At 40.4% G+C, this 6,887-nt stretch overlaps 1 long non-coding RNA gene across 1 annotated transcript; it reads right to left on the reverse strand.

The window, feature by feature from the left end:
• Window positions 1-681: 681 nt before the first annotated feature.
• On the reverse strand, window positions 682-6,143 carry LOC144036359 (uncharacterized). The gene is made up of 2 exons (XR_013288627.1): window positions 2,601-6,143; window positions 682-1,723 (listed from the first exon to the last, which is right to left on the reverse strand). It is a non-coding gene; the product is annotated as an uncharacterized LOC144036359 (long non-coding RNA).
• Window positions 6,144-6,887: the final 744 nt, after the last annotated feature.

The raw sequence follows: 6,887 nt of genomic DNA on the forward strand, positions 1-6,887 counted from the left end.
ATCAATGTATTTATATTTAATACAACATAACATGCTGCCATAGACATACTGTTGTTACTTTATGTTTAAGAGCTTAAGAAAGAAAAAAAATCTGGGAAAGGGAAAATTGGCACTGGGAAAAAAAATTGGCTGGTGGAAATCGTGTTCAGCTCGTAACTTTACGTACGTACTTTAAGTTCATTCAGAGCCATGGTAGTCACTAAGGGTAGACCGATTATCGGCATAACCGATTCTCTGTGCTGATATTTGGCATTTTGACAAATATATCATCCGTAGTTGTTACTTAAGTATGGTGAAGGAATTGTATGATTACTATTTTAAGTGTAATCTTTGCGTGTTCAAAATGATTGTATCCGAGATCTGATGAACAAGGTTCCTTGCAAGGATTTATTTAAAAGCTTCCAAAGACACCGTTAGGACGCCACATCTGAATGCAACGTGATGACCCCAAGTGTGTGACAATTTACAGAACATCGACTCATTTATACAAAAAAGATAAAAGGTTCCTCCTCCCGGCTCTTGATTGAACAAAGGGCAGACATGTCATCTCCTAGTGAACAAATGTGTAATGTTGTTAGTAAGCAGACGTTTACATACAGACATGTTGATTCCAGGTTGGCCAAAGGTGTAATCTTATTAGTAAACAGACATTTACATACAGTTCCCCTTCTTGACTGGGGGAACAAATGCAATTAGGATCTAACCCCAGACTTTTAGACTCCAATGCCAAAAGGCTCTAAATAACATCATGCACATTCCTATCTTCAATAGCTTTGAGGGTGAGAGGATAAAATAAAGTTCACAAAATCATTATTCCACTGTATTCTATTAAACACTCATGATTATATCACATTGATATGCCTATAAGTAAATTAATAAACAGTAAAACATCAAATTGAAAATATTAAATGTCTTCAGTCCTACCATTGAACTTCTATAAGTTCAAAAACCGGGCATTTAATCCCACAATAGTCTAGAGAGAAAGTCCAGCGCGAATCTTGATCGTCGCAAAAATGAAGCAATGTTTATGTGTGGAGTTTAGAAATAAGAATAGCAGGTGAGAGAGAGAGAGAGAGAGAGAGAAATAGATAGAGGGGCTTAGCAGTCAAAATTCAGTTTGATTCATTAAAAAATTCGGTGGAAGGGGCATAATAAATGTGAGGCATAACACTATGTGATGTGGTTAAGTGTCACGACGCAATAGCAGATGTGTCCGTCCCTCGAAGCCATCTCCTGATGAAGGTCTTGTTGAATGAAAAGTGCGTTCGACAGTTGGTCAATTTTTTTTAAAAAGAGGCGTTTGTCAGCCTTTTTCCGAACCCTGGCTCACTGCCAGAGATCGCAGGAAAGGTCACGGGACTTCATTCCCAGTGTGACTCCATCCTTGTGAATTGATGAAAAGGGGATTTGAGTGATTTCCCCCTTTCAAACAGCAGATTGACACTTGATCAGCTTTTCCAACTGTGTCAATCCGTGCCCAGGGAAAAGGCACTCCAATGAATCTTCTTTCAGCGACCTCCTCCGTGTCCTTGGGCAGCTTGTCAGGTAGACACTGGAACCGGGTGTGGTGGGATCCGTTAGATGGCTCCAATTGGTGTGGACGCAGATCAGCAGCTTAGTCAACCCCCTCAGTCGGAGTCAATTGATGTGATTTGATGAGGCTGGGACCTCTTGGCTCACATGTGGTGGATGTGGCCCCCACCATTATGATCAGCAAACCAATCTGTGTGCAAAATCATTTTCATTTAGTCACTCATAACATACATAGTCTTCATTCTTTACTTTGAAAAGAGCACCTGTTTTTTTGTTATGTTGGAATTTATTTCTATATTAATATAAATTTAAGTTAATAATCTGACTCCAATTTGTGACCTCACCAAACTATCACTCATCCAACAATAGCATGCTCGTTCTGCAATAGAAAGGTATCAGGAAGCCGGCATTTTCACACACGAGTGGATTTATTCCTAACATTCAAATCTAATACAAACAGCTGGGGTCCCGGGTCCCTATCAATACAATTCTGTACGTCTCTGTCTCGAGCAGCCAACGTATTAGTCTCATCCGAGTTGCCCCAGTGAATAGTTATACTACACAATATTTAAATGACACAGAAACAAAGGCATCCTGGCATTATTCTATTGGCTATGTGTTTTCTGCAGTTTAACTTTAGCTTGCTTTTCATTGGCCGATCTTCATCCGCAGCGTCACTGGGTGGCTTCTCCTGTTTTGTACTTTTCCGCCACGGTCTCAAACAAATGTGGTTTATAACATACTTTGATCTTATCACGGTTCTGCATCTCCCCCTGCAATTAGCATCCTTTGTTGGCAACATTCCATTCCTAACACGCCCACGTCCATCACACACATCCTGTATTTCACCCCCACTCAACACAAACTCTTATATTCCTTTAATCCCTCTCATGACCTCAGACGACTGAGGTCATCACTCGAATACCTTGTTTTTTATTGTTAAACATGAGCTATAAATCAATAAACAACTAAAAATTTGTAAAAAATTTCATTCTAGTAGAAAATCAGTATAAAATTTCATTCTTTCTCATGGCCTCAGATCCCTGAGGCTAACTTCACATACTCACATCCCGGACTCCCGGAGGGCCACAGCTGTCTCTGCTTCCTGGGGGTCCTTCTGAGGGATCATCATATACTGACCACCCGGCGGTATTGGCCCCAACGTGCGTTCAATTGTCTGAACAGTCAATGATCTGATACATGGAATACAACAACAGCCGCATAACACCATAATAGCCTGAATGCTCTTTCATTTTATTACTTAGCGTGCGCAGACCCTCCAATGCCTTAGTAAGGCGACCATCAGGAGATGTATTGTTGGGGATCAGAGTACAACACTGCTCCCCAAAAATACCACACACTCCTCCTCTTTCAGCTAACACCATATCTAAACTCATTCTATTTTGGAATGCCATAAGAGACGTGGCTGCTAATTGCTCGTGCACTGCCTGGAGTGCCGAAGTGGTAAAGTTCGCCAATCGTTGGACATTGTAGTGGACATAATTAATCCGGTCCACATTTTTGTTTACTGTAATAAACAGAAAAATACTCTCCCATCCTGCTGCCACTTGATCCACCAATTTGTATTCATCAGGGACCCCTCTCGGAACTCCAATTGCATCTATGTATGTGGGGTCTCCTGCATTCAACCATTCTTGCATGTCCCTTTTCTTCCTCCCAAGGAAGGGGATTCTTCCCCACTGTCTAACTCCTTCCCAATTTATCCTAGCCATGTCTAATGCTGTCACACTAATTGGCATGATCAGCGTTACTAGGGCGCACTTACCTGAGGCATTGGGGGGAAGCCTATCGTACAACACTCTCTCTCCACACCACAGCCAAACATCAGCACGAGCGAGAGGTATTCCTGCTGGCAAAGACACATTTTCATTACACCATGACTCCTGGATGTTTCCAATCACAGGGCCACTCCCATGTAACTTTAGGCAGGTAAAATTTTGTTGTGCAACATGGATGTCAAAAATGGGCTTTTGCTTTTCCATATTTGTCAGTGGAAAGGCCGAATCCAATTGGCTGCACTTTCTTTGGAGAGTTTTGTTATACAGGAAACCAAAGAGACAGGTTTTGGATACAACAGTTGCTGCCATGATTTTCAAAACTGGTCTTGCACCTAAACATACCAAACAATCCTCGTTAGTATTCTTAGCGGCCTGTTCAGCCATCAGGAGCCAATTATTAGTGACCATAGAAATACCTGTGTCGGTTGTTTACACTTCAGATTTAACAGTAGTTGTTGTGTCTGTGTCAGCGTCTTACCACCATCTTGCTCTGCTTCATACCATACCGTTCCATTACAGGAATGATACACCATCACTCGTTCTCCTTTCGTTCCATCACTTCTATCATCCCGCACCATATGTTCAAACGCTAACATAGTCCACACAAAGCACAAGCCTGCAAACAAAATAGTCAATAAAGTTAAACATTTGCATCGTCGTCGTTTTTGTTCAGACACTTCCGAGTCCGATTTTGATCCAATTCTCGCCATTGTCCCATTCCCTCTCTTGACCTGCCCGTCCGGGCAGTCAATCTTTAAGCTCACCATTGGCAGGCACAAAGTCTGGGGCCGGGCGCAATTGTGAGTAATGGTACCACTTTTGTCCTTTAGTTTCAATTCTCATAATCGCTTGCACCTCATTTGGGAGGCCGTTCAGCATCGCCGTCCTGAACATCATCTCAGCTACAGGGTAGCTGCCTGGGTGTTTACCTGTGGTCTCAATCCACAGCTCCAATGCCTGAGCATAATGTTGCTCTTTGTCGTACATCAAATTTCTGTATTTTTAACGCTGGTTTCTTATTATAGCAGTGTAAATCATTTAAAAACAACATCATCTTAACTCAGAACTATTCATGTCCGGCCGGGCCATGAACAGTCTGAGAAGAGATTTATACTTATACCTTAAATAAACACCGCAGTTCATTTTTAACAACTTGTCTCATGAAAAAATGTCACCGAGGTGTGTCAATGTTCCTTCCACACCTAAATGGCATATTCCATGGGCTCTAGAAATAATACTTCTCAATCGTTTCTGAGATGGAACATACTTACCGTATTTCTGCTATAAGGGTCGTCTTTTGTCATCTTTGTAGAACTTACGTTTCCTCCAAGTCAAATCCTCCAATTCTCCGCTCCATTCTTTGCCTGTAAATTCCTCACACCAAACTTCATTCTCACATCAGACTTCCTTTTGATACACAGACAGACCAGTCATTCTCACATCTGATAAAGATCAATTTTGATCATTTCAGACCTGAATGTGAAAACTGCAGCCGCTTCCAAATTGCTGCTTCAAAGAGGAAAAACAGACACCTTGTGTCCTGTAGATTAAAAAACAACCAAATTGTGACAATTTGGCCAACACCAGAACTATAAAAAGATCTCCAGCTGAGCTAGCCAGGAGCCATAAAAACAAAAGCCTTTGAGGCAAGAGTTTGTAATGTAAATTTGAATCCTGTAGATTAGAAAAACAACCAATTTAAGCAGATGTAAATTAAGATACTGCAGCGGAGGACTTTTAGGGTCAGGAAGAGATGAGACAAAGATTTAAAATAACCCCATTAATCTATTGCAGGTCACGAATCTTCCAAATATCTGCCATCTCAACTAATAAAAGAAATGAGTTATAATCAGAAAAACAAAACAAAATCCCTACTTTACACCAACCAAAAAGTATTCTTAAAATGCTAACTAACCTCACCTCTTCTACAGAGTAGTGGGGGCTTTGTAAAAACACAGCAGGGAACTTTGCAGATCATGACCCAATCAAAAATCAGTGCTGCAACCTAAATCAAAAATTAAAAATTTAACCAGCAAATTCGCCGTAAGTGTTCCATATCTGAGTCCACTCTGAGAAGCCAAAGTTATCAAAGAGAAATGGGGAAAAAATAGAAGGCCAAATTCAACAAGCATCGAACAACGGAAAATATAGTATTTAAAGATTAGAATGAATTTTGTACTACCCTAATTCACATAAGCTGTTCTCAATTTCCAAAACTGCGTTGCTATAGATCACATCTCCTTTCTGACATAGTACAGAGTGCAAATGTCTACAAACAGAATACAACATACGACCTCAGGCACCAAACTCAGATGATTCCAGAACTTTGAGTCCACAACTGTAGTTCATATTCCTTCCTGTCCTTGTCGATAGCAGTTTATGCAGGGCAAAGTTCAAAGCGGGCACTGGGCTTTGTGTACTGGAGTTCTCAGGAAAAGTTCATCATAGCAGAATCGATGATTATCCTGTCTGCTCAAAAAGTTGCTGGACATTCTGCTCAAACAATGCATAAGAGTCATTGAACAGTCACAGGACGAGCGGATTTACAGTGTACCATCCTTTTTGCAGTCCGTGTGGTCACTTCCCCCCCGAAAGTGACCATTGTTCAGTTCGCCGTCCACTCTGAACATCAAGCATAGCAGGAGAATGCTGTTCATTCCATTTCCAGCACTTTTTGGTTGAGTCACCCAAGTGAAACACCTTTCAGTCAAAGATTGAACCTGCCTGAAACATTTATACACTCGGAACAGACAGAGGGAGATGAGATCATAGCAAGAGAACACTGCTTGTTGTCATTCAATTTCCAAGAAAAAATAACTAAAAAATTCCCACAAAATCTTTTGGTTTTCAAACTATTTTTAATTTATTCACTTTGTGGTTTTATTTGAATTTGATCACTACACTATAGCAAGTAGTAGTACTATATTTACGCATATGTCTACCATAGACATCTTCATTACGTGTTACCTCAAATTTAAGAAACGTGACAGCTGTTAGTCACCCTGGCCACTTGGATGGAAGTCCTTTCCAGACTTCTAGAATGGGACTCAGATAAAGACAAAGGTTAAATCATTTTCACACCTACGAATAAGTTATCAGAGATGCAGGGGAAATATAAAAATCAAAAATGAAAAGTCTATTTCAATTAAAATTTGGTTTTATTACTTATTCAACTATAAAAAACACGGATCTGATTTTAAAAATAATATGATAGTGGCCTGTAGTTAACACCTAGACCTCTATGTCCTTCCGCATACCAGGAACAATTTGATTTTAATAGATTAGCCTTAGACGACCCCTGCTATTCACACACACAACAGACTACAAGTCTCCCAAATGGAGACAATGGGAGAGAGGACTAAACTTATCACACCCCCTTTCCTTTTTATTTAGTTTAATTTAATTTTTACAGACAACAGTACAAATCACCACCTTCTTAAACAGCAGCTCACGGCCCCCATCCTTTCAAAATACGCAGATTTCCTGCTTACCATTCTTTTTCACCCTTTTTTCACACACTTAAAAATCACTGTCTTAAACAAACTTACACTTCCA

The sequence above is a fragment of the Vanacampus margaritifer genome, chromosome 16 (genome assembly GCF_051991255.1).
Source record: "Vanacampus margaritifer isolate UIUO_Vmar chromosome 16, RoL_Vmar_1.0, whole genome shotgun sequence".
NCBI lineage: Eukaryota > Metazoa > Chordata > Actinopteri > Syngnathiformes > Syngnathidae > Vanacampus > Vanacampus margaritifer.